Source organism: Eubalaena glacialis, chromosome 4, assembly GCF_028564815.1.
Source record: "Eubalaena glacialis isolate mEubGla1 chromosome 4, mEubGla1.1.hap2.+ XY, whole genome shotgun sequence".
Classification (NCBI taxonomy): domain Eukaryota; kingdom Metazoa; phylum Chordata; class Mammalia; order Artiodactyla; family Balaenidae; genus Eubalaena; species Eubalaena glacialis.
The window spans coordinates 117897160-117921642 of NC_083719.1; the positions used below are offsets into that span (position 1 = coordinate 117897160).

The window sequence follows — 24483 nt, forward strand, 5'->3', positions numbered from 1 at the left end:
GCTCGCGGCGCTCGGGCCGGTTGTGACGTCAGACGCGCCCAGGCTCCTCACTCGCTCCTTGGCAGGTGCGGCGCGACTTGTGCGGTCTCGTCTGATCCCAGCGGGTCCGGGCCGAACCAGTGCCTAGCAGGTTCGAAGAGAAGAGAGGTAAGGTGCGGCGGAGCCGGACCCGGCCAAGCTGGGACCAGGGAGGGCGTGAGGCGCGGGCAGGGCCCTTCTGGGGTTTTGCGCACCCCCGAGCTCCCCAGAGGACGCCGGAAGAGCGAAGTGCCCTGGGGCGGGATGGGCCGGCTCCGGCCGAGGAGCGCGCACGGGCTGGGAGAGAGGCCGGGAGCTGGGGAGCGGTTGCAGCCGGCCCGATGCCCACCCCGGCTCATCGCGGCTGCTCCTCCGGGTCCCGTCGCAGCGCCGCTGGCGGAGACTGGGAAGAGCCAGCGCCGCCCGCCGGCCTCTGGGCAGTGGACTAAGAGGCTCCGCGTTGCGAGGAGTCGGTTGAGAGCTGGGCTCGCCACACCCGGTCTCGGGGGACGTCTGCGGGAGGCTTCTGCATCTCTTCGCCTTGCGCTGCGATTTCTAGGGCGCTGCCGGAGATCCACTCTGTGCTCTGAGCCGGGCCTGCTGGGGGCGGGAGAGCGCTCGGGAACCCCGCGGGTGGGAGCAGGGGCCGGGGGTGTTCAGGAAAGGTGTTGCGGGGGGAAAGGAATCCTGACTGTTGAGAACGGTGTATAGGGATCTGAATAGACCTGTGGGAGGAAGTGAAATCTGAGCGGAGCCCTGAGGGGGGCGGCTAATCTTCGGCAGCTGTGGGCGTTGGACGAGTAGAGGGAGGGAAAGGGGACCTCTGGAGAAGGAGACCTTGAGCCTTGCGCTGGAGGTAAGGGAAAGACGATTCGGTGACTTACTGGACCGAGTGCTAGGGCGGTTTTGGGGGCGGAGGGTAAGTTTGGAGATTTAGGGCCGGTTGGGAAGAACTCTTTGAGCGCTCAGCTGAGGGTTTGTGTACCGTGGGGAGCCACTGAAGCGTCGGCTGGGTTGGGGTAGGGGAACACTGGGATGGGGAGACACCGAGGAGGCTGTTGTAACAGCTTGGAAAAGAGGTGACAACGCCTGGAACTCTGGTCCGTTGGGATTCTGTGAACCCTGCTTCTGAAATTTTTGTAGCAGACAAGGATGTGGGGAGCAGGCAGCCAGGTGCCAATTACCCCGGCCATTGTTAGCAGATTTAAAAAAAATTCCTTCTCTTGCGGGAAAGGAAGCACGCAGCTGCGGCTCATTTTCTCTTCTCATTTGGCTGGGTGAGTTAATGACTCTCTGAGGGCTTTGCTTCCCTTGATATGCACTGAGGTTGTATTGTATACAGCACTTACCCTTTAGAAATTTCAGAGTGTTCTACAAACACCTCTTATCCCCAGGGTGAAACCCAACCCTGAGCGAGTGGTAGGAGATTTAATGGCAGGGAAGTTATTGAAGGGTAATCAGTGCCCCAAACATGAATGGGGGCATTGGGGAAGCTGAGAGGACCCCCCTGCTCTTCGTTAATTGTAGAACAGAGTTCCCCTTTCCTACCTGCTACCCTCAGTTTGTGGGCTTCTTAGGTAAGGCTGCTTAAGTGTTAATTGGCCATTTTGTCTTAAATTCTTGAGAAATAGGAAGAAGATATTTTGATTTTTGAAGAGGAATGATTTGGTGATATATGGGTTTTTTTCCAGCTCTGAAATTTACTGATCCTGTGACCAAAAAAAGCACAGTTGTCCTTTTTAGATTGAACCTTTCACAAACTTCTGTTTTCTGGGAGGAAGTGAAATAGCTGAAACTTCTCACCAATTTGTTTTGTATTTGTTTGACTCCAGAAAACAGAATTGGACTCCAGGAATCCTGTACAGTAAAAGGCAGTTGAGGGAATTGCTGAGAACTTGGCGAGGTGGCTGCAGCTGGTTTGTGCATTAAACGGAGAAACCAGTACAGCACTCAAGGGAGGACAAATCCAGAGTGCTGGCAGCTGGGGAGAGCGAGCTTCCCAGTCAGATCAGCAACATCATTGTCTGTAAAAGATGTCTTAAGACAGGTCATTTGAGCATTGAGCAAGTGTGTTTACCACATATTTCTACTTACCCAAAGAGTTTTTCCTTCCGTGTACCTATTCATTGGCTGGGCTTGTTATGATAGAGTTTTTTACGGGGCTCTCCAGGAGCCCCATAATATTAAGAATCGCTGGAAATTAGATTTCTGGGCCACATTTTTAAAAAACTGTTAACCATTTTCTAAATGGTCTTTGGAATTATTTGGAACAGCCAACTAATCATGCTTCCTTTGGAAACAGTCCGCTCCCCCTCCCCCAGACACTGTAACTATGTGCTGTCAGGGCAGTTAAGTAGGCCGAGAGTTTTGGGAAATTTTCTGCTTTCATTCACCCCGGCCGCCCCCACAAATGTTGCCATTGGTAGAGAATTTAAGACTTCAATGTTAGGAAAAAAAGATAGTGTTTCCCTCAACACAAGCGATGATAAACACCAGACCTGGCTGTTCTGTTGAAGAACAGAAATACCCTTCCTTAAGGGGAACTGGGCCCAGGTGAGAGGCAGGGTTAGGGTATGAGCCAGAGACCCTCACGGAGCGTTCTAGGCCTGCACCTTTGTTACCCAAGGGCAGGCCCTCCTTTCTTGGCTGGAAACAGTCCTCAACCTTGAAATGGGGTAATGGGCAGTGCCCCCTTCACAGAGGTTCTTTTTTTTTTTCTTTTCTTTTAAAAAGATTTTATTAAAGGTCTTTGTAGAGCAACATCCAGACTCCAGATCCAGCGGCCAAGGAGACCCTATTATGCTGTGGGTACCGGCTGGGGCACGGCAGGTGGCTCTGGCTTCCCACCCTTCTGCTCGGAGATGGGGGTGGTGGGCAGAATTTCATCTTTGGGTTCCACAATGCTCACGTGATCAGGCAGGGGCTTCTTAGGGCCGGTCTTACCAGGTGGGTCCCAAGGCAGCATGATCTTTACCTTGATGCCCAATACACCCTGTCTGAGCAGCATGTGGCGCATGGTGGTATCAACATAGTAGTTAACAAGGTCCCCACTGTGGATCATTAGGCCATCCACAAACTTCATGGATTTAGCCCTCTGTCCTCGGAGTTTCCCAGGCACCATGACCTCGCAGCCTTCGGCCCCACTCTCCATGATAAACCGCAGCACACCATAGCAGGTCCTCTGCACAGCAAGGCCTCCTAGGGGTTTGTAATGCAGAGACTCTGCCTGGGCAATGGCGCACAGACTGCTTATGGCCAACTTTTCAGCATAAAGCTCTACACTGCCCTCAGGGAAGCCAAATCTCTTCTGAAGCACAGCAGTCAATTCCTGGATCCGTCGGCCCTTCCTCACCAAGAACATTCTGTGTCCTGGTGGCCAAGATAATGATTTCTGTCCTGGTTGGTGTAACTCGGACCTCAACTCCAGAGTACCCATCTTCAGCCAGCTCCCGAGTGAGAAACTCGTTCAGTTCAGCTTTGAATGTGCCGTCAGTGACAAACTTCCTCTTGGAAATCTGCACGGCCATCTTGCCGCCGCGCCCCGCCGAAAGGAAAGGCTTCACCAAGGTTTTTTTTGTTTTGTTTATTCATAAATTTATTTATTTATTTATTTTTGGCTCTGTTGGGTCTTCATTGCTGCGCGTGGGCTTCCTCTAGTTGTGGAGAGCGGGGCGGGGTGGGGGGGTTACTCTTAGTTGTGGTGTGCGGGCTTCTCACTGTAGTGGCTTGTCTTGTTGCGGAGCATGGGCTTTAGGCGCGTGGGCTTCAGTAGTTGTGGCTTGCGGGCTCTAGAGCACAGGCTCAGTAGTTGTGGCGCGTGGGCTTAGTTGCTCCGCGGCATGTGGGATTTTCCCGGCCCAGGGCTCGAACCCGTGTCCCCTACATTGGCAGGCAGATTCTTAACCACTGCACCACCAGGCAAGTCCTTCACAGAGGTTCTGAAGGAATATTAATGGGAGGCTTTTATGAAATTTGAGCTCTTCCAAAGCAGAATATTTTAATTTTTGGATGATTGGTATTTCTTTGAGATGCAGTGAAATAAAAAAAGAGGTGGACATTCTAAATTTTTTTTGTAAAAGCCTCATTCAGCACCCTAAGGCTTTTTTGTTTTAGTTTCCGGGTGTATTTGGGCTTGGTTACCAATAAGCCAATAATCAGATCTGGAGGCCTGAGGGTAAGTGCATGTTTGCATTTCATATGTAAATAAGTTCAGACTGTTTCACACTTTATCCAGCTGGTTTAGAGTGCCTGGAGTAAACCTTGCAGCTTCTTGGGCTTTGGACCCAACATCCTTTCAACCCAACATGCTTTCAACCCTAAAGGAGTTATTTACTAAGCACTTCAGAGACTGAAGTGGGCAATAATGCTCACTAAATTGAATGAGTGAAATAGTCATCTTTTAAAATTCCATTCTCCTGAGTCACTCTGCCAGTCCTCCATCAGATAGAGATTCAAGTGCTTGCTGACGTGCCCAGGGAACTACAGAACTACAACATCCACTCTCGGACTTGTGACATTTGTTGTCTAGGCATAGTTCTCACAGGGAAGTTCTGACAGGAGAGGCTTCCTGTTTTTCTCAGGCTGAATTGAGTGCTGTGTTCTAGGCCTCCAAGCTCCTCATGCTTGACCAGCCCTACTAATTGGCTTGGCTGTAAAATGGGAGTCAGCAATTAAAACACAGCAGTTTAGAAGCAAGGGGATTGGGCATGAGTTGACCCTCCAGGCTCTGGCCAAAAAGGTTCACACCATTTGGGGCACTATATACAAAGGACTCTTCAAAAGGCAGTGAGCTTAGAATGACTTCTTTTGTAGTTTTTAGGAGACATATGTGGAATATTAGTACTGATTTAGGCCTCAAAACCAGAGCTAGGAAACTGGATGGGCCCTCACTTCTAAAGCAAGGGAGGGAGTTCCCTGGTGGCGCAGTGGTTAAGAATCTGCCTGCCGATGCAGGGGACATGGGTTCGATCCCTGGGCCGGGAAGATCCCACATGCTGCGGAACAACTAAGCCCATGCACCACAACTACTGAGCCCGCGCGCCTAGTCCTGTGCTCTGCAACAAGAGAAGCCACCACAATGAGAGGTCTGCACACCACAATGAAGAGAAGACCCCCAGTCGCTGTAACTAGAGAAAGCCTGCACGCAGCAATGAAGACCCAACGCAGCCAAAAAAAAAAAAAAAAAAAAAGCAAGGGAGATAAATGGTTTGAATCCAGTGTCTGTGGGTAGCAAGTCTGCTTTCAGGCTTTGCCAAAAACAAAGGATGGTTTATATTTTTCTGAACCTTTTGATTAAAGGCATACCTCATTTTATTGTACTTTGATCTATTGGGCCTTGCAGATACTGCGATTTTTACAGATAGAAGGTTTGTGGCAACCTTGTGTCTATCGGCGTCATTTTTCCAACAGCATTTGTTCACTTTGTTTCTCTGTGTCACATTTTGGTAATTCTTGCAATACTTCAAACCTCCACCAGCAAAAAAGATTACAACTCGCTGAAGGCTCAGAAGTTTGTTAGCATTTTTCAGTGATAAAGTATTTTTTTTAATATTTATTTTATTTATTTATTTGGCTGCACCAGTTCTTAGCTACAGCATGCATGTGGGATCTAGTTCCCTGACCAGGGATCCAACCTGCGCCCCCTGCGTTGGGAGCATGGAGTCTTAACCACTGGACCACCAGGGAAGTCCCACAGCGGTGAAGTATTTTAAAATTACGGTGTGTACATTATTTTTTTAGACAATAGACTACGGTATAGTGAAAACATAACTTTCATCTGCACTGAGAAACCAAAAAATTTGTGTGACTCTCTTTATCGTGATATTCAGTTTATTGTGGTGATGCGTGTGAATGATTTAAGGGAGTCTTGGTAATCATGGTGAGAGGAGGGTTTTTTTTTTTTTTTTTTGGATGCGTTGGGTCTTCGTTGCTGTGCGTGGGCTTTCTCTAGTTGCGGTGAGTGGGGGCTACTCCTCGTTGCGGTGCGTGGGCTTCTCGCTGTGGTGGCTTTCTCTTGTTGCGGAGCACGGGCTTTAGGCGTGCGGGCTTCAGTAGTTGCAGCACGCAGGCTCAGTAGTTGTGGCTTGCGGGCTCTAGAGTGCAGGCTCAGTAGTTGTGGCACACAGGCTTCCTGGACCAGGGCTCGAACCCATGTCCCCTGCATTGGCAGGCGGATTCTTAACCACTGCGCCACCAGGGAAGCCCCAAGAGGAGGGTTTGATCTACCTGAATTTACTCACTGGAGAGTAATGCCTTATTCACAGATGCCTTTCATCAGTTCTCTGATTTGTGTTAAAGAGTCATTAGTTAGTCTCAAGAGAATTGGCCCAGAAAATAAATCACGACTGAAATCTATCTGGCCTCGTGGCCAGTGTTCAAAGAAAGGTAGGGGTGGGGAACAATTGAATTGCAAAGGTATTTGGGAAGAGGATGACCTGGGAAGTGGTGCTAGACTTCTGCTCTCAGTACTTCACTGGTCAGCTTTCAGTATTGGGACCTTGGGCAGGATCGTTTGGGGACAGTATGTGTGAAGAGGGGGACTTCTGTAGGAACGTGCCTATCTCATGAATCCTTGTCTTTAAGCCTATACTTACTGCTTTCCTGCTGCCCGCTAGCTTCCCAGAGACCCCAGACCCTGTGTCCCCCCTTCCCCCACCCCCAGCCTTTCTTCGGCAACACCCTCTCAAAAGGCTGGTGTGATTCGTCAATCTCTGATCCAATTTCTGCGTCCTCTGGTTCTGCTAACTTTGCTGAACTAAATCTTGGTAATATTCGGTGTGTGATGGTGGCAGAACTCCAGCGAGGGGTAGTTGCATTCTAAGGGCTTGGAGGTGGATACTTTATCTGTTTCTCACACTTAATTTGTGTTCCACCTGCATGATTTTTGTCTTATCTCTTTGCCATCAGTACTATTATTTAACATTTTTCTTTAAATTATGCCATTTTAAAAAAACTCTAAAAGTTATTTGAAAGGGAAACTATGATTGGCTTAAATTGGAAACCACTATCACCTGCCACAAATAGAAAGCAAATATTAAAAAGCATAACTATTAAAATTAAGTTGTCTGTCCACATTCCCCAAATTGTTCCACATACTCCAGTTGGAAAAATACTGCCTTCATCCAAAGATATGACTCACTCTGTTAATTTTTTCAGGTGGCAGTAAACAGGTGGTAGGAATGGTTTGGGGGTAGGCAGGCCTTCAGAGAGGACTCCTTGAATCCCATCTCCTGAAACTCTGCATGGCTATATGACACCAGGAAGACAGCAGAGTGAAAAATCTAGGAACTAAAAAGAAATACATGCAGTCAGTTGAAACCACTGGTGTTTTGATATGAGGTTTGCCAAAAGGAGGCCCAAATGGTGGTGAGCCTGTATACTACATTAAATTCTAGGCCCTCCACCAGGGATGTGACTTTATTGATGCTGTGTTCTGTTGTTCTTTCTGTGCAGGTGTGCTCTTGGAAAACTCAGGTTTTTGTTCAGGGTGGATGCAGTTTGTTTTCTTGTTTTTGTTTTTAATTCATCAATACTCCATACTACTTTGGGCCCCTTGTCTTCCATATATACAGTTGCCTTTGGTGGATGTTACTAATGACAGAACTCTGAAGTTATCATCTAGCATGTTTTTTTCTAACCTTTTTGTCCATAATGCCTATTCCTTTAAAAAATTCTATGAAAATGAAAGGGGGGGCAGTGAGCTGCCCTGGGATGTCTGGTCCTTAGGGTGCTCACATGGCAGGTGTGACTGGTACTTGCTGGTGTTCAGTGAAATTCACTCTTGTCCTTTAAAGCCGCCCTGCGGCACTGACTGAGCTGCCGCTCCCGCGCAGGGTCAGGAGAGCGCACTTTAATGGTGGAGCAAAGCCAGGGCTGGTCTGGTAGCCGGCAGGAACCAGGGGTGCTTAGTTAAATTGCCAGCACATGAAGCTGTAGGGGCCTTTTTCTAAGCCGTCAAGATTTCAATTTTCCCACAAAGCCTAGTCTAATGCTCTGGGAGGGGGCAGGCAGAGCCTGTCTTTCAGGGGCTGTGCTGGTGAGGGACCTGGCCTGGGAAGTGGCCTTGTCAGGCTTGTTGGGAGGGATAGACTGTCCCTTTCTAGTGTGTCCTGTCAAGTTGGCAGGGGGCAGAGTTCCTCCCTTTTCTCTCTCTCCCTGCTCTAACCTATTCTTTAATCTCCTCAACTCACTTTCTCTGTTAACAGCTTTCTTCCCTTTTTCTTTCCCTTCTGTTCACTGCTGCTTTTGCTTCCTACCCTCCCTCTTGCTGGGCTCATTTTCCCTCCATTGTCACTTTGAGGGCTGGCTGTTTGAAGTTCCAGAGTTACAATGCTCTCCTGTACATCCCATGACTAGATGTAATTCAGAGGTCCCCAGCCTTTTTTTCTGAGCAGGAGCCAGCCTTCACTTCCCCATGGCTTTAAGATAGCAGCATCAGTGGGGTGCTGACTGGAGTTCCCGAGCTGAGGGGTGGGATGCAGCTGGTGGTTGGAGTTCCCAAGGGGGGAGTGGGCAGTGGGGGGGGTGGGCTTGCTGGCATTATGGGAGCTGTCAGACAAGGGGCTGAGTGAGGTCCACCTTTGGGGAGTCCTTCCAGAAGCTGAAGGCAGAAGGCTGTCCTACATTCAGGTAGTCCTCTGGCTTCTGCAGAGGATCATCCATGACTAATAAAGGCTGGAGAAGGGGCCCTTGGTGAGGTTGGCCTGGAACCCATGGGACTATTCACAGCTGTGGATCCTGCCCTGGAGCTGGAACAAAACATGTTCTCAGTGGTAGCTGGATGGTTGTTGGAAGCATCTAGAAGTGTGGCTTTCCTGCTGAACGAGTTAAGAAATAGGTTATTTTCTCCTAAAAGCCATGGGGCAGACATTACCCAAAGATAACTTTCATTTTTTACAGTGTGTAGTCATCTCTCAGTAGTTCCAGGACCCCCTCGTACCAAAATAATGAGGATGCTCAAGTCCCTTAGATAAAATGGCATAGTATTTGCATATAACCTACGCACATCCTCTGAATACTTTAAATCATCTCTAGATTACTTATTATTATTTTTTATAAATTTATTTATTTTATTTATTTTTGGCTGTGTTGGGTCTTCATTGCTTCGTGCGGGCTTTCTCTAGTTGTGGAGAGCGGGGGCTACTCTTCGTTGTGGTGCATGGGCTTCTCATTGCTGTAGCTTCTCTTGTTGCGGAGCATGGGCTCTAGGTGCGTGGGCTTCAGTAGTTGTGGCACACGGGCTCAGTAGTTGTGGCTCACGAGCTCTAGAGCACAGGCTCAGTAGTTGTGGCACATGTAGATTACTTATAAAACCTAACACATTGTAAATGCTGTGTAAATGGTTGCCATTCAAGCTTTGCTTTTTGGAACTCTCTGGAATTTTTTTTCCAAATATTTTCGATTTGCTGTTGGTTGAATCCAAGGTTGTGGAACCCGCAGATACAGAGGGCCAACTGTGTAGAAAAGTGTGTATAACAAAAAAGTACAGTTTAATGAATAATTATATTCATTAATACAACTGTAATCTATTCAGGTCTAGAAATAGAACTTTATTTTTAAGCCCAAATTGGATAGTAGAATGCTCTGTGTTATAATTTGCTTTTTTCACTATGTTGGCACTTTTCCATTATCAGCACATGTAATTCTACCTCATTCTTCTTAAGGGTCAAATAGCAGTTCCATGGTTTGGAAATTCCATGGTTTATTTAATCATCCCCATATTGATGGACCTTTGGGATGTTACATATCATATATGTATGTGTATGTATTTTATATATAATATATGTTATATAGTTATTATAAGCAAATGTTATAATAAATATTTGTGTTTGTGGTATAAGATTGTGTATATAATTGGTTTTTTGGTGTACTGGCACTAGTATATACCTGTAGGATAAATTCCTAAAGGTGGAATTACTGGTTCAAGGAATAAGGTGTTTTTTATTATTTGAGGTTTCACTTAAAAATGAGTCTTTATTGAAGAATTTATAAGAAAATAGAATGGACCCACTGTAAAACAGAAAGGGTGTTTCCTCCAAACATTAGGGAGGAATAGGATACCGATGATACCTGGGCGGCTCAGGATAGGCTATCTTAGTTGTTGGTAGATATTTTCAGATAGCGATTTTTGTTGTTGTTTTGTATTTGCATTTCTCTCTCTTTTTTAAAAATTTTATTGAAGTATAGTTGATTTACAATGTTGTGTTAATTTCTGCTGTATAGCAAAGTGACTCAGTCATACATATATATTCTATTTCATATTCTTTTCCATTATGGTTTGTTGTAGGATATTGAATATAGTTCCCTGTGCTATACAATAGGACCTTGTTGTTCATCCATGGCATACATAAAAGTTTGCCTCTGCTAATCCCAAACTCCCAATCCTTCCCTCCCCCACTCCCCCTCGGCAACCACAAGTCTGTTTTCTATTTCTGTGAGTCTATGTTTCATAGATATGTTGATTTGTGTTGTATTTTAGATTCCACATATAAGTGATATCGTATGGTATTTGTCTTTCCCTTTCTTATTTACTTCGCTTGGGATGATAATCTCTAGGTCCATCCATGTTGCTACAAATGGAATTATTTCATTCTTTTTGATGGTTGAGTAAGTCAGGTAGCGATTTTTTTTTTAAAGGGCTGTTTAGTAAATGTTATAGATCTTATCCCCTAGAGAGCAATAGGCCAGGATCCAGGATCCAGCCAGAGGTTCTGTACAGAAAGCTTTATGCAACAGAATTTTAGCAGATGATGTGTTTTCCTCTGTCGAGGGGAACTTCTCTGGATTCCCTCAAACTCTCCAAGGCTGGAACATACTAAAATGTACATACCAAGTTTATTGTTGAAGGGAGATGAGATTGGCTATAGCCATATTTTCAAATAATGTTGAACTACTGTGGATTATTAGTGTGGGTATGACTTTTCAGTCTTTACTATTCATCTAATATATCAGGACAAATGGAGAATACTTACATTTTTGTGTTAGCTTAATGTTGGGGACAGTGGCTTAAAGCAATTACCTGAATGGCTTTAGCAAACCAAATAGTTTGTAGATTTTTTTAGTTTTGTGTGTAACTCAGTTATACAAGCAATATGTAGTTTTTATAGCCTTTGTGAGAAAGGAAAATAAGACAGTGAACCTCCTCATTACTCTAGGACAGGGCCTCCAGAGGTGGATGATCCACTATTATTTTTTGCCTCGTATGTGCATTTTGATGCCCTTGTTCAGTGAAGGGTCCCATTTCTGAGCTCTGTGTCAATGTGCATTCCACTGAGAGGCTATTCTAAAGCCACAAGCCAAAATGCTGATACAGAAGACCTGCTCTGGTTTATTCATTCGCTGATTATATGAGGACAGCTCTGGGCCTGGTTAACTCTCTGGCAAACAAAAGATCATGGATGAGGTAGGGGATGGCTAATAATATTTGGGAGGTTGACACCAGTATCAGTATTTAGACAATGATGAAGTAAAACAGCAGGCTGTCTCCTTCCAGCCTGTCCCCCAAAGAAAAGCAACTTAGGAAATGGTAACACAGCCAAATGTGTTAGAAATAGTGAGCAAGTCATTAAAACAAAGATCTTGTCCATGTTAGGATAACTGTCAACTATCAGAGTTCTCCTGGTATTGCTCTGTTATTGGGAACATCACTACCACCTTTTAGAAGTGAATCCCAGGACTTCCCTGGCCGTCCAGTTGTTAAGACTCCATGCTTTCACTGTGGAGGGTGCAGGTTCAATCCCTGGTCGGGGAACTAAGATCCTGCATGCCGTGCGGCCAAAAAAAAATCAGTAGAAGTGAATCCCTACTGTTACTATTCCCCAGGGCCCCACTGTAGAGCTGTACATGTCAGGAGTAGGTTCTTCCTAGGTGAAAGCCTGCAGTTGTGGAATGCCTGTTCTTGTGGCTTTGGCTTTGGGGTTCAGATTTGATGCCGTTGCTTCTTTTCTCGGCTCACCACAGGCTCACACTATGTGTGGACCCACTTCCCCTGTTGGTGGGGTCACTCGGGCTCTACTTGTACCTGAGTTTTATTAAACTTGCATGACTCTTTGAGGTGACCGCCCTCTGAACCAGCCAAAGTGTCTAGTCTGTATAGCCAAACCCCCCTCACCATACCCTTGAAATTTGGAGAACTTCCAGCATTTTCCATCTGATGCAATAACAGACAAATGGAAAAGATAATTTAATTTTAATTTTAATTTTATTAATTTATTTTAAAGGATTCCAATAGTTGATGTGGAAGCTACAACCTTTTTTCTAATTACTTTTTAAAATAAATTTATTTATTTATGGCTGTGTTGGGTCTTCCTTGCAGCGTGCAGGCTTTCTCTAGTTGTGGCGAGTAAGGGCTACTCTTTGTTGCGGTGGGCAGGCCTCTCATTGCGGTGGCTTCTCTTGTCACGGAGCACGGGCTCTAGGCGTGTGGGCTTCAGTAGTTGTGGCTTGCAGACTCTAGAGCACAGGCTCAGTAGTTGTGGCGCATGGGCTTAGTTGCTCCATGGCATGTGGGATCTTCCCAGACCAAGGATCGAACCTGTGTCTCCTGCATTGGCAGGTGGATTCTTATCCACTGTGCCACCAGGGAAGTCCCAATAATTTTATTTTTATTATCAGTGATACTGAAGGGGAAGAGGAAGGCAGCTAGAGTTCTTACTCTCATATCCTCAGTACTGGGCTTGTCATGTAGTAAGTACTTAATAATGTTGAATAAACAAATGATTAGGTCTGCCAATAGTATCTGACAAGCAAACGAATAAAATTACATGACTCCTATTAAAAAAGAGATAAAGGATAACTATAGAAAAAGAAGCTGCAGTGATCCTGAAAGTCTGCTCTTAGCAAGGCTGTTTGTGAGCGTTATCTCTGACCGGAGTGTGAAGGTTGAGTAATCCGCATTTCCCTTTCTGCCTAACTCTCAGTGTGATCATTGCTTCCCGTTAGAAGCCTTCTCTGACTTCCCTGACCTACTGTCTCTACTTTTTATAGAAGGAACAAATGACTGTGTGAATGGAATAAACAAACACATCAGTGCCAAAATTTAACAAAAACTGTAAACCTGAGATGATAGAGCAGCACAAAACCAGTAATTCTAAAGCTTTTTTTAGCCCAACAAACCATAACCAAAATTATGGGTATGAGAATCAAGAAAAACTGAGGGACCTAGAATATAAAATAATCTATTTACGAAGATCCTATTAAAAGGCCAGCTAATTAGGGAGTTCAGAAAAGACACAGAGGAGGTCTTTAGAGTAAAATCAGCCCTTTTCTTTTAAAACTTTACAATTTTATAAATTCCCAAGAAGGATATGTAAAGATGGAGGGATAAGCATGACTTCTGACTTTGAAGATAAGAATAGTTCCAAGGTAGGGAAGTCTGCATGTAACCAAGAGAATTTTTTTTTAAACCCCATGTTTGGTACTTAGCCAAGTGACTTCTCAGTTTGAAGCAGAGAAAAAACATTTAAAGAACTTAAGAAGCTGAAGTGTCTTGTGAAAAAAAGAATCATGGGACTTCCCTGGCAGTCCAGTGGTTAAGACTCTGCACGTCCACTGCAGGGGGCACGGGTTCGATCCCTGGTCGGGGAACTAAGATCCCACATGCCGCATGGCGTGCCCCCCCCCGAAAAAAAGAATCACAATTACAAAAATCACTGTAAAAAGCAGTGAAGAGCATATATAAAATAGTTTATCCACAAGGGAAAATTAATAATAGGAAGGGAAATTGGGGCACTAGAAGGGGACAGGAGGTCTACAGAGGCATTCTAGCCATTAAAAAAAAAAAAAGAGGTGGGTAACATGAAAATACCAAAAAGCACTAAGAAAACTTAATTTTTTTCTGACTATATAGGTTCCTTATTGAAATTTTCAAACATACAGAATAAATAACAATTGCCAATAATTCCAGCACCCAGGGAAAACCACTATAAATGTTTTTTCCTTCTAGCCAAATTTTGTCTGTCTACTGTTACTGTACACTTAAAGCATGAAAATCTTTTTTTTTTTTTTCTTTTTTTCCCATTTTAATCAAGGCTCCTCAGGACTGTCCCCTCAGCCCTTCCCAGGCTTGTCTGCCAAAGCATGGAAATCTTAATGTACAACTCCAAAACTGTTCCATGTAATCATGACTCAGCTGAAGATGTGGAACATCTCCATCATCCCAGAAGTCTCCTCTTGTGCCTCTTCCAGTCAATATCCATAGATTCATTTTGGCTGTTCTTGAACCTCATATAAATGGAATCTTACAGTGTGAAGTCTGTTGAGTCTGGCTTCTTTTGTTCATCATTGTCTTTGGGACTCATCCACGTTGCTGCATGTAGCAATTGTTCTTTCCTTACTGCTGGGCAGTGTCTATTGTATAACTATACCGTAATCTTTCTGTTCTGCTGTTGATGAACATTTGGATAGTTTCCGGTTTGGGGCTATAATAAATCAAGCTGCTTTGACCATTCCTTTTTTTTTTTTTTGGCCATACCGCGCTGCATGTGGGAATGTGGGATCTTAGTTCCCTGACCAGATATCGAACCCGCGCCCTCTGCACTGGAAGCACGGAGTCTTAACCGCTGGACCACCAGGGAAGTCACTGACTATTCTTACATATGTCTTTGGTGGACTTACGCACTCATTTTACTTCAGTATATATCTAAGAGTAGAGTTGCTGGGTCGTAAGATAAATATTTCCAAAGTCATGAATATATTATAAACTTTGTTCTAAAAGTGTGATTGTGTCCAGGGTATAGTGTGAATTATTCTTGGTTTATAAGGATGGAGATCAAGGTTCATTTTTTTATTTTCTCCCATTAGAATAGCCAGCACTATTTATTGGAAAGATTAATTTTTACTTTCTGAGTTGCAGTGGTGCCTTTCTATTAAATTAGGTGACTACTGTGTGGGTCTCTTGTAGAATTCTTCATTCTGTAACACTGATCCATTTATTAATATTTATTTTAAAGAAAATGGGATCATGCTTTTACATTTTTCTACACTTACTATTATATCATGCTTCAAATTAAGAATAATTGCAAAGGAACTATTATATAGATGTACCATAATTTATTCTTTTTTTTTGGACGTTTGGGTTGTTTTTTCTTTTTTCTGTTTTGTTTTGTTCTTTTATGTTGCAGGCTTTCCTCAAATGTCTTGATAATCCTTGTTCATTCATTTATTTATGAGGCAATAAAAAGCTGATTAGAAGTTCTGCGTGCATGGGCTTTTCTGTGGAGTGACTGGGTGAGTCACTGAAGTCTCCTCGAGTATTATTATCAATAATTTTTTCCCCTTAGGGCTGCTCAGTTTTTCCAGAGGAACATTCTCCACCCTACTGCCTGCAGGGTCAGTGCCACGCTACCAGTTGTCTTGTCATTTAAAAAATAACTTTGAAAACTATTATTCTTTCCTTCATCTCTACTTTGATGAGGTCTTTTATTGTGATCTTACCTCCATGGGCCACTTTCCGAAAGAATAGTTTCTGCTCTTCTCATTGTATGGCTGAATGACTGAAAATCCTATGACTCTGAGCATGTCTTGAGTGGGATCCTCAGATAAGAGTGTTCAGTGCAGCCTTTTTTTTTTTTAATTTTTGTTTTATATTGGAGTATAGTTGATTTACAATGTTGTGTTAGTTTCAGGTGTACAGCAAAGTGATTCAGTTGTACATATACATGTATCTATTTTTTTTCAGATTCTTTTCCCATTTAGGTTATTACAGAATATTGAGTAGAGTTCCCTGTGCTGTACAGTAGGCCCTTGCTGGTTATCTGTTTTAAATATAGAGTGTGTACACGTCAATCCCAAACTCCCAACTTATCTCCCCGCCCCCACGTTTCCCGTTTGGTAACCATAAGTTCTCTAAGTCTGTAAGTCTGTTTCTGTTTTGTAAATAAATTCATTTGTATCATTTTTTTTAGATTCCACGTATAAGCAGTATCATATGATATTTGTCTTTCTCTGTCTGACTTACTTCACTTAGTATGATAGTCTCCACGTTCATGTTGCTGCAAATGGCATTATTTCATTCTTTTTTATGGCTGAGTAATATGCCATTGTATATATGTACCACATCTTCTTTATCCATTCATCTGTTGTTGGACATTTAGGTTGCTTCCATGTCTTGGCTATTGTAAACAGTGCTGCAGTGAACACTGGGGTGCATGTATCCTTTCAAACCATGGTTTTCTCTGGATATATGCCCAGGAGTGGGATTGCTGGATCATACTGTAGCTCTATTTTTAGTTTTTTAAGGAACCTCCATACTGTTCTCCATAGTGGCTGTACCAATTTAGATTCCCACCAACAGTGTAGGAGGGTTCCCGTTTTTCTCCATACCCTCTCCAGCATCTGTTGTTCATAGACTTTTTGATGATGGCCATTCTGAGTGGGGTGAGGTGATATCTCATTATAGCTTTGATTTGCATTTCTCTAACAATTAGCAATGTTGAGCATCTTTTCATGTGCCTGTTGGCCATCTGTATGTCTTCTTTGGAGAAAAGTCTGTTTAGGTCTTCTGCCCATTTTTTGATTGGGTTGGTTTTTTTTGTTTTTTTGTTTTGTTTTGTTTTGTTTTTTTATATTGAGCTGCATGAGCTGTTTGTATATTTTGGAGATTAATCCCTTGTTGGTCGCATCGTTTGCAAATATTTTCTTCCATTCTGTGGGTTGTCTTTTCACTTTGTTTATGGTTTCCTTTGCTGTGCAAAAGCTTTTGAGTTTAGTTAGGTCCCATTTGTTTATTTTTGTTTTTATTTCCATTACTCTAGGAGACAGATCGAAAAAGATATTGCTGTGTTTTATGTCACAGAGCATTCTGCCTGTTTTCCTCTAAGAGTTTTACAGTATCTGGTCTTACATATAGGTCTTTAATCCATTTTGAGTTTATTTTTGTGCATGGTGTTAAAAAATATTCTATTTCATTCTTTTACATGTTAGCTGTCCAGTCTTCCCAGCACCAGTTTTGAAGAGACTGTCTTTTCTGTATAGTCTTGCCTCCTTTCTCGTAGATTAATTGACCATAGGTACTTGGATTTATTTCTGGGCTTTCTATCCTGTTCCATTGATCTATGTGTCTGTTTTTGTGCCAGTACCATACTGTTTTGATGACTGTAGCTTTGTGGTATAGCCTGAAGTCAGGGAGCCTGATTCTTCCAGTTCCATTTTTCTTTCTCAAGATTGCTTTGGCTGTTCAGGGTCTTTCGTGTCTCCATACAAATTTTAAAAAATTTTAGCCATGCACATGGTTCATGAGAAAAAAAAATTTTTTTTTTGTTCTAGTTCTGTGAAAAATGCCATTGGTAATTTGATAGGGATTGCATTGAATCTGTAGATTGCCTTGGGTAGTATAGTCATTTTGACAATATTGATTCTTCCAATCCAAGAACATGGTATATCTCTCCATCTGTGTCATCTTCAATTTCTTTCATCAGCGTCTTATAGTTTTCAGAGTACAGGTCTTTTGTCTCCCTAGGTAGGTTTATTCCTAGGTATTTTATTCTTTTTGATGTGATGGCAAATGGGATTGTTTCTTTCTCTTTTGTTGTTAGTGTATAAAAATGCAACAGATTTCTGTGTATTAATTTTGTATCCTGCAACTTTACCAAGTTCATTGATTAGCTCTAGTAGTTTTCTAGTGGCCTCTTTAGGATTATCTATGTATAGTATCATGTCATCTGCAAACAGTGACAGCTTTACTTTTTCTTTTCCAATTTGTATTCCTTTTATTTGTTTTTCTTCTCTAATTGCCATGGCTAGGACTTCCAAAACTATGTTGAATAAAAGTGGCAAGAGTGGACATCCTTGTCTTGTTCCTGATCTCAGAGAAAATGCTTTCAGCTTTTCACCATTGAGTATGATGTTAGCTGTGGGTTTGTCATATATGGCCTTCATTATGTTGAGGTATGTTTCCTCTGTGCCCACTTTCTGGAGAGTTTTTATCATAATGGGTGTTGAATTTTGTCGAAAGCTTTTTATGCATCTATTGAGATGATCATACGGTTTTTATTCTTCAATTTGTTATTGTGGTGTATCACACTGATTGATTTGCAGATACTGAAAACTCCTTGCATTCCTGGGATGAATCCCACTTGATCATGGTGTATGATCCTTTTAATGTATTGTTGGATTCGGTTTGCTAGTATTTTGTCGAGTCTTTTTGCGTGTATGTTCATCAGTGATATTGGCCTGTAATTTTCTTTTTTTGTGGTATCTTTGTCTGGTTTTGGTATCAGGGTGATGGTGGCCTCATAGAATGAGTTAGGGAGTGTTCCTTTCTTTGCAATTTTTTGGAATAGTTTCACAAGGATAGATGTAAACTTTTCTCTAAATGTTTGATAGAATTCACCTGTGAAACCATCTGGTCCTGGACTTTTGTTTGTTGGGAGTTTTAAAATCACAGTTTCAATTTCAGTACTTGTGATTGGTCTGTTCATATTTTCTATTTCTTCCTGGTTCAGTCCTGGAAGGTTGTACCTTTCTAAGAATTTGTCCATTTCTTCTAGGTTGTCCATTTTTTTTGGCATATAGCTGTTTGTAGTAGTCTGTTATGATCCTTTGTATTTTTGTGGTGTCAGTTGTAATATCTCCTTTTTCATTTCTAATTTTATTGATTTGAGCCTTCTCCCTTTTTTTTCTGATGAGTCTGGCTAAAGATTTATTGATTTTGTTTATCTTTTCGGAGAACCAGCTTTTAGTTTCATTGATCTTTTCTATTGTTTTCTTTGTCTCTATTTCATTTATTTCTGCTCTGATCTTTATTACTTACCTTCTACTAACTTTGGGTTTTGTTTGTTCTTTCTCTAGTTGCTTTAGGTGTAAGCTTAGGTTGTTTGAGACTTTTCTTGTTTCCTGAGGTAAGATTGTATTGCTATAAACTTCCCTCTTAGAACTGCTTTTGTTGTGTCCCATAGGTTTTGGGTCATTGTGTTTTCATTGTCATTTGTCTGTAGGTATTTTTTGATTTCCTCTTTGATTTCTTTGGTGATGCATTGGTTGTTTAGTAATATATTGTTTAGCCTCCACATGTTTGTGTTTTTTTACAGTTTTTTTTTTTCTGGTAATTGATTTCTAATATCAGTGTTGTGGTTGGAAAAGATGTTTCACATGATTTCAGTTTTCTTAAATTTACCGAAGCTTGCTTTGTGGCCCAGCGTGTGATCAGTCCTGGAGTATGTTCCATGTGCACTTGAAAAGAATGTGTATTTTGCTGTTTTTGGATGGAGTGCTCTATAAATATAAATTAAGTCCATGTAGTCTAATGTGTCATTTAAGGCCTGTGTTTCTTTATTGATTTTCTGTCTGGATGATCTGTCCATTGATCAAAGTGGGGTGTTAAAGTCCCTCACTATGATTGTGTTACTGTTGATTTCCCCTTTCATGGCTGTTTGCATTTGCCTTATGTGTTGAGGTGCTCCTATGTTGGGTGCATAAATATTTACATTGTTATATCTTCTTCTTGGATTGATCCCTTGATCATTATGTAGTATCCTTCTTTGTCTCTTGTAATAGTCTTTATTTTAAAGTCTATTTTGTCTGATAATGACAATTGCTACTCCAGCTTTCTTTTGATTTCCATTTGCATGGAATACCTTTTTCCATCCCCTCACTTTCAGTCTGTATGTGTCCCTAGATTTGAATTGGGTCTCTTGTAGACAGCATATATACAGGTCTTGTTTTTGTATCCATTCAGCCACTCTGTATCTTTTGGTTGGAGCATTTAATCCATTTACATTTAAGGTAATTATCGGTATGTATGTTTCTATTGCCATTTTGTTAATTATTTTGGATTTGTTTTTGTAGGTCTTTTTTCTCCCCTTCCTCTTTCGTTCTCTTGTCTTGTGATTTGATGACTAACTTTAGTGTTGTGTTTGGATTGCTTTTTCTTTTTTGTGCGTTTTTTATCTATTGTAGATTTTTGGTTTGCGGTTCCCATGAAGTTTTTTTGGTTTTTTTTCCCCCCTCTGTGGAATCTTACTTTATTATTATTTTTTAATGTTTTTACATCTTTTTTTTTTTTTTTTTTTTTAATTTATTTATTTATTTATTTATTTTTGGCTGTGTTGGTTTCTGTGCGAGGGCTTTCTCTAGTTGCGGCAAGCGGGGGCCACTCTTCATCGCGGTGCGCGGGCCTCTCACTATCGTGGCCTCTCTTGTTGCGGAGCACAGGCTCCAGACACGCAGGCTCAGTAGTTGTGGCTCACGGGCCCAGTTGCTCCGCGGCATGTGGGATCCTCCCAGACCAGGGCTCGAACCCGTGTCCCCTGCATCAGCAGGCAGACTCTCAACCACTGCGCCACCATGGAAGCCCGTTTTTACATCTTTATTGGAGTATAATTGCTTTACAATGGTGTGTTAGTTTTTGCTTTATAACAAAGTGAATCAGTTATACATATACATATATCCCCATATCTCTTCCCTCTTGTGTCTCCCTTCCTCCCACCCTCCCTATCCCACCCCTCTAGGGGTCACAAAGCACCGAGCTGATCTCCCTATGCTATGCGGCTGCTTCCCACTAGCTATATAAACATGATTGTCTTAAGTTGCTGGTCTTTTAATTTCAATTGCATTTCTAATATCCTACATTTGTGCTCTCCTCTTCTCATGATTGCTGGTTTTCATATCATATTTGTGTGTGGATGATTTCCTACCTTTACTGTATATTTGCCTTTACTGGTGAGCTTTTCCATTTATAATTTTCTTATTTCTAGTTGTGGCCTTTTCTTTTCCATGTAGAGAAGTTCCTTTAGCATTTGTTGCAAAGCTGGTCTGGTGGTGCTGAATTCTCTTAGCTTTTGCTTGTCTGTAAAGCTTTTGATTTCTCTGTCAAATCTGAATGAGAGCCTTGCTGGGTAGAGTATTCTTGGTTGTAGGTTCTTCCCTTTCATCACTTTAAACACATCATGCCACTCCTCTCTGGCCTGCAGTTTCTGCTGAAAAATCAGCTGATAACTTTATGGGAATTCCCATGTATGTTTTTTTGTTTTTGTTTTTCCACCAAGCAGCTTGTGGGATGTTAGTTTCCCAACAGGGATTGAACCCAGGGCTTTCACCCAGCAGTGAAAGTGCCGAGTCCTAACCACTGGACTGCCAGGGAACTCCCCCCTTGTATGTTATTTGTTGCTTTTCCCTTGTTTCTTTTTTAAAATTATTTTATTTATTTATTTTGGTTGTGCTGGGTCTTAGCTGCAGCAGGTGGGCTCCTTAGTTGCGGCTCACTGGCTCCTTAGTTGCGGCTCACCGGCTCTTTAGTTGCAGCCTATGTGCTCCTTAGTTGCTGCCAGCGGGCTCCTTAGTTGTGGCATGCATGTGGGATCTAGTTCCCTGACCAGGGATTGAACCCACATCCCCTGCACTGGAAGGCAGATTCTTAACCACTGTGCCCCCAGGGAAGTCCCTTCCCTTATTGCTTTTAATATTTTCTCTTTGTCTTTAATTTTTTGTCAATTTGACTATGTGTCTCAGCGTGTTCCTCCTTGGGTTTATCTCTGTGCTTTCTGGACTTGGGTGACTGTTTCCTTTCCCATGCTAGGGAAGTTTTCAGCTATTATCTCTTCAAATATTTTCTCAAGTCCTTTCTCTCTCTCTTCTCCTTGTGGGACCCCTATAATGCAAATGTTAGTGTGTTTCATGTTGTCCCAGAGGTCTCTGAGACTGTCTTCATTTCTTTTCATACTTTTTTCTTTATTCTGTTCTATGGCAGTGATTTCCACCATTCTGTCTTCCAGCTCACCTGTTCTACTGCCTCATTTATTCTGCTATTGATTTTTTCCAGTGTATTTTTCACTTCGGTTACTGTATTGTTCATCTCCATTTGTTTGTTCTTTAGATCTTCTAGCTCTTTGTTAAACATTTCTTGTATCTTCTTGGTCTGTGCCTCCATTCTTTTCCTGAGATCTTGGATCATCTTTACTATCATTACTCTGAACTCTTTTGCAAATAGATTCAATGCAGTGGTTTTTTAAAAAAATTTATTTTATTATTATTTTATTTTATTTATTTATTGTTTCTGGCTGTGTGTCATCACTGCGCGCGGGCTTTTCTCTGGTTGCGGCGAGTGGGGGCTACTCTTTGTTGCGATTCGCGTGCTTCTCATTGTGGTGGCTTCTCTTGTTGCAGAGCACAGACTCCAGACACACAGGCCTCAGTAGTTGTGGCACGTGGGCTCAGTAGTTGTGGCTCGTGTGCTCTAGAGCGCAGGCTCAGTAGTTGTGGTGCACGGGCCCAGCTGCTTCACGGCATGCAGGATCTTCCCGGACCAGGGATCGAACCCGTGTCCCCTGCACTGGCAGGTGGATTCTCAACCACTGCGCCACCAGGGAAGCCCAGATTCAATGCAGTTTTAATGGATCTTAGCTGCTGCTTGATTTGAGCTGTCTCTTTTGGAGCTGTGATTTGTCTTTAATGCTACAATTTCCACTGTTTACATTTGATCCTCAGTGTAACACACTCTGCTATAGTAGAGCTTACATTTCACCTGACCAAATTTATAAGGGAAAACATTCATGTTTTAAAGTTTTGTATCATACCTTAAATTTAAAACTCATTTATATTTTGGTTATGTTAAGTGGTTTGTACTAGACTGTGTCAATGTGAGGGAATCTTTCTTTACTTGGGTTTGCTTCTGTACAAGCATGGGAACAGTTGATTCCCACTGGGTGAACTCCTGCTTTTCAGATGCCAGCTCTGGAATCTTTGATCTTGACACAGATGCTATTTCTATGACTTTTGCTGTTCTCTTACTGGGATTTTTTTCCTGCTTAGAGGAAACTGAAAATAGTTCCAGATTTTATTCCTCTAAGGTGACTGTGTTCTGGGAACACAGGACAGAGTGTGGGGTGGGGGTGGGTCATGACAGTAGAGCATCTGTATGGCTTATGCTCTTTATAAGTGCCTCTGAGTAGTACATGGGGTTCCCCTGACCCCAGACATTAAGCAATTTCTCAGGCAGAGGGAGAAAGTTACATACTAAAAATGAGGGGGAAACATGATTGAGGGAGAAGGGGGAGGACACATACATTTGGGAGAGTTTTGAGGGTCCCAGGAATAATGAGGAATAGATACACATAGATCGATCAAGAAAAGTCATGAAACATTGAGGTGTGAGGTTGTGATAGTTCTAAACACTTTGTTCTCTGTTCCTTCTCACTGCTCATTGTTTTTAGAAGGGCAGTGTCTTCAGAGACATATAGGTGTAGACTTTGCTAGAGGGAGAATGATCATTATTACAGGGTCTTGTTGGGTTAATGAAGTTAAACTACAGTTTCGATGGAATTAGGTCAGTACAGAGGGGACACACACACACACACACACACACACACACACACACACACACACACACTGAACTTCAGGAAAGAGTAGTTATGATGGCTGTGTTCTACTTCTGTGACTTAAAAAATAACTAATGGAATAGCTGTAGGGGGGTTAATGAGACTGATTTCTGTGTTAACCAGGGCTCACTAGGTTTACCACAGCCTTCCAGGTAGGAGAGAGGAAATGCAGAAGTAGTCAGCAGTTAGGTGCCCAGGTTCACGTGATGAATGCAGTGTTTGTCACCGTGAGCCTTTGGTTTAGGGTAAAGGGAAAGGCCATTTCCAGGTCAGAGTGTGATGCCACGTTGGCATAGACCAGAGAGCAAAGAAGGGAAAGAACTCTAGTTCTTTTCTGAATCCCTGCCAGGCCCCTGAAGAAAGAAGAATGAGAGACAGAATGCAGATGAGGTCAAAAGAGAGATCTTCCAGCCATTCCGATTTCATCTTACAAAGTTTCAGTTTATTATCCCCTCCTTCAAGTGACACTCTGCTGACTCCCACCTCCTCTCACTGGGTTTAAGCCCCTACTGCTACCCAGCAGTCTGTTTACCCCTTTTTGTAAAAACCACCATCCTTATGTTTGTCTTTTTAACCTGTTGTCCAGGGAAAGGATTTGAAGCATATCCATTTTTGTACCCCACTACTTAGCACAGTGCCAGGCACAGTCAGCACTGCATAAATGTCTGCTTGCTTGAATATCAATCAGAGGGGTTCATTAGCTTACCTTACTATTGGTTCCTAGTAGTGGAAATTCTACAGAGGTAGCTTAGGTTAAGTTGGGTTTTAATCTGATTTATGAGCTATTATAAAGTCATTTGGAATCCCATTTCTTTCTTTTTTTTTAAAAAAATTATTTAGTTATGTATTTATGTATGTATGTATGTGGCTGCGTTGGGTCTTGGTTGCTGCACACGGGATCTTCATTGCAGCATGCGGGATCTTTTTTTTTTTTTTTTTTTTTTTTTTTTAGTTGCGGCATGTGGGATGTAGTTCCCTGACTAGGGATTGAACCCAGGCCCCCTGCATTGGGAGTGCAGAGTCTTAACCACTGGACCACCAGGGAAGTCCCTGGAATCCCATTTCTTTCCTTCTTTCTGCTCTACTTTTCTGAAGTATCTACTTCATCTTAAGGCTGGTGGCTCCCTCACGGCTGCAGATTGGCTGTCAGCAATTT

The 24483-nt window shown here is 42.6% G+C and overlaps 1 protein-coding gene, 1 non-coding gene and 1 pseudogene across 5 annotated transcripts in view; 1 reads left to right on the plus strand and 2 right to left on the minus strand.

The window, feature by feature from the left end:
* Window positions 1-16: 16 nt before the first annotated feature.
* The window catches only part of CYSTM1 (cysteine rich transmembrane module containing 1), a 53824-nt gene continuing 29357 nt past the window's right edge, over window positions 17-24483 (plus strand). The window contains exon 1 of one of the 4 annotated variants that reach the window (XM_061189678.1): window positions 17-147. The gene's annotated coding sequence lies outside the window, so the exon portion shown is untranslated. Of the gene's footprint in view, window positions 148-266; window positions 875-5657; window positions 5737-24483 lie in introns of those variants that run through there. The other 3 variants (XR_009700836.1, XM_061189679.1, XM_061189680.1) reach the window with 3 other exon arrangements.
* Window positions 2743-3545, minus strand: LOC133090969 (small ribosomal subunit protein uS3-like; annotated as a pseudogene).
* TRNAG-CCC (transfer RNA glycine (anticodon CCC)) lies at window positions 24300-24372 on the minus strand. The gene has a single exon. It is a non-coding gene; the product is annotated as a tRNA-Gly (tRNA).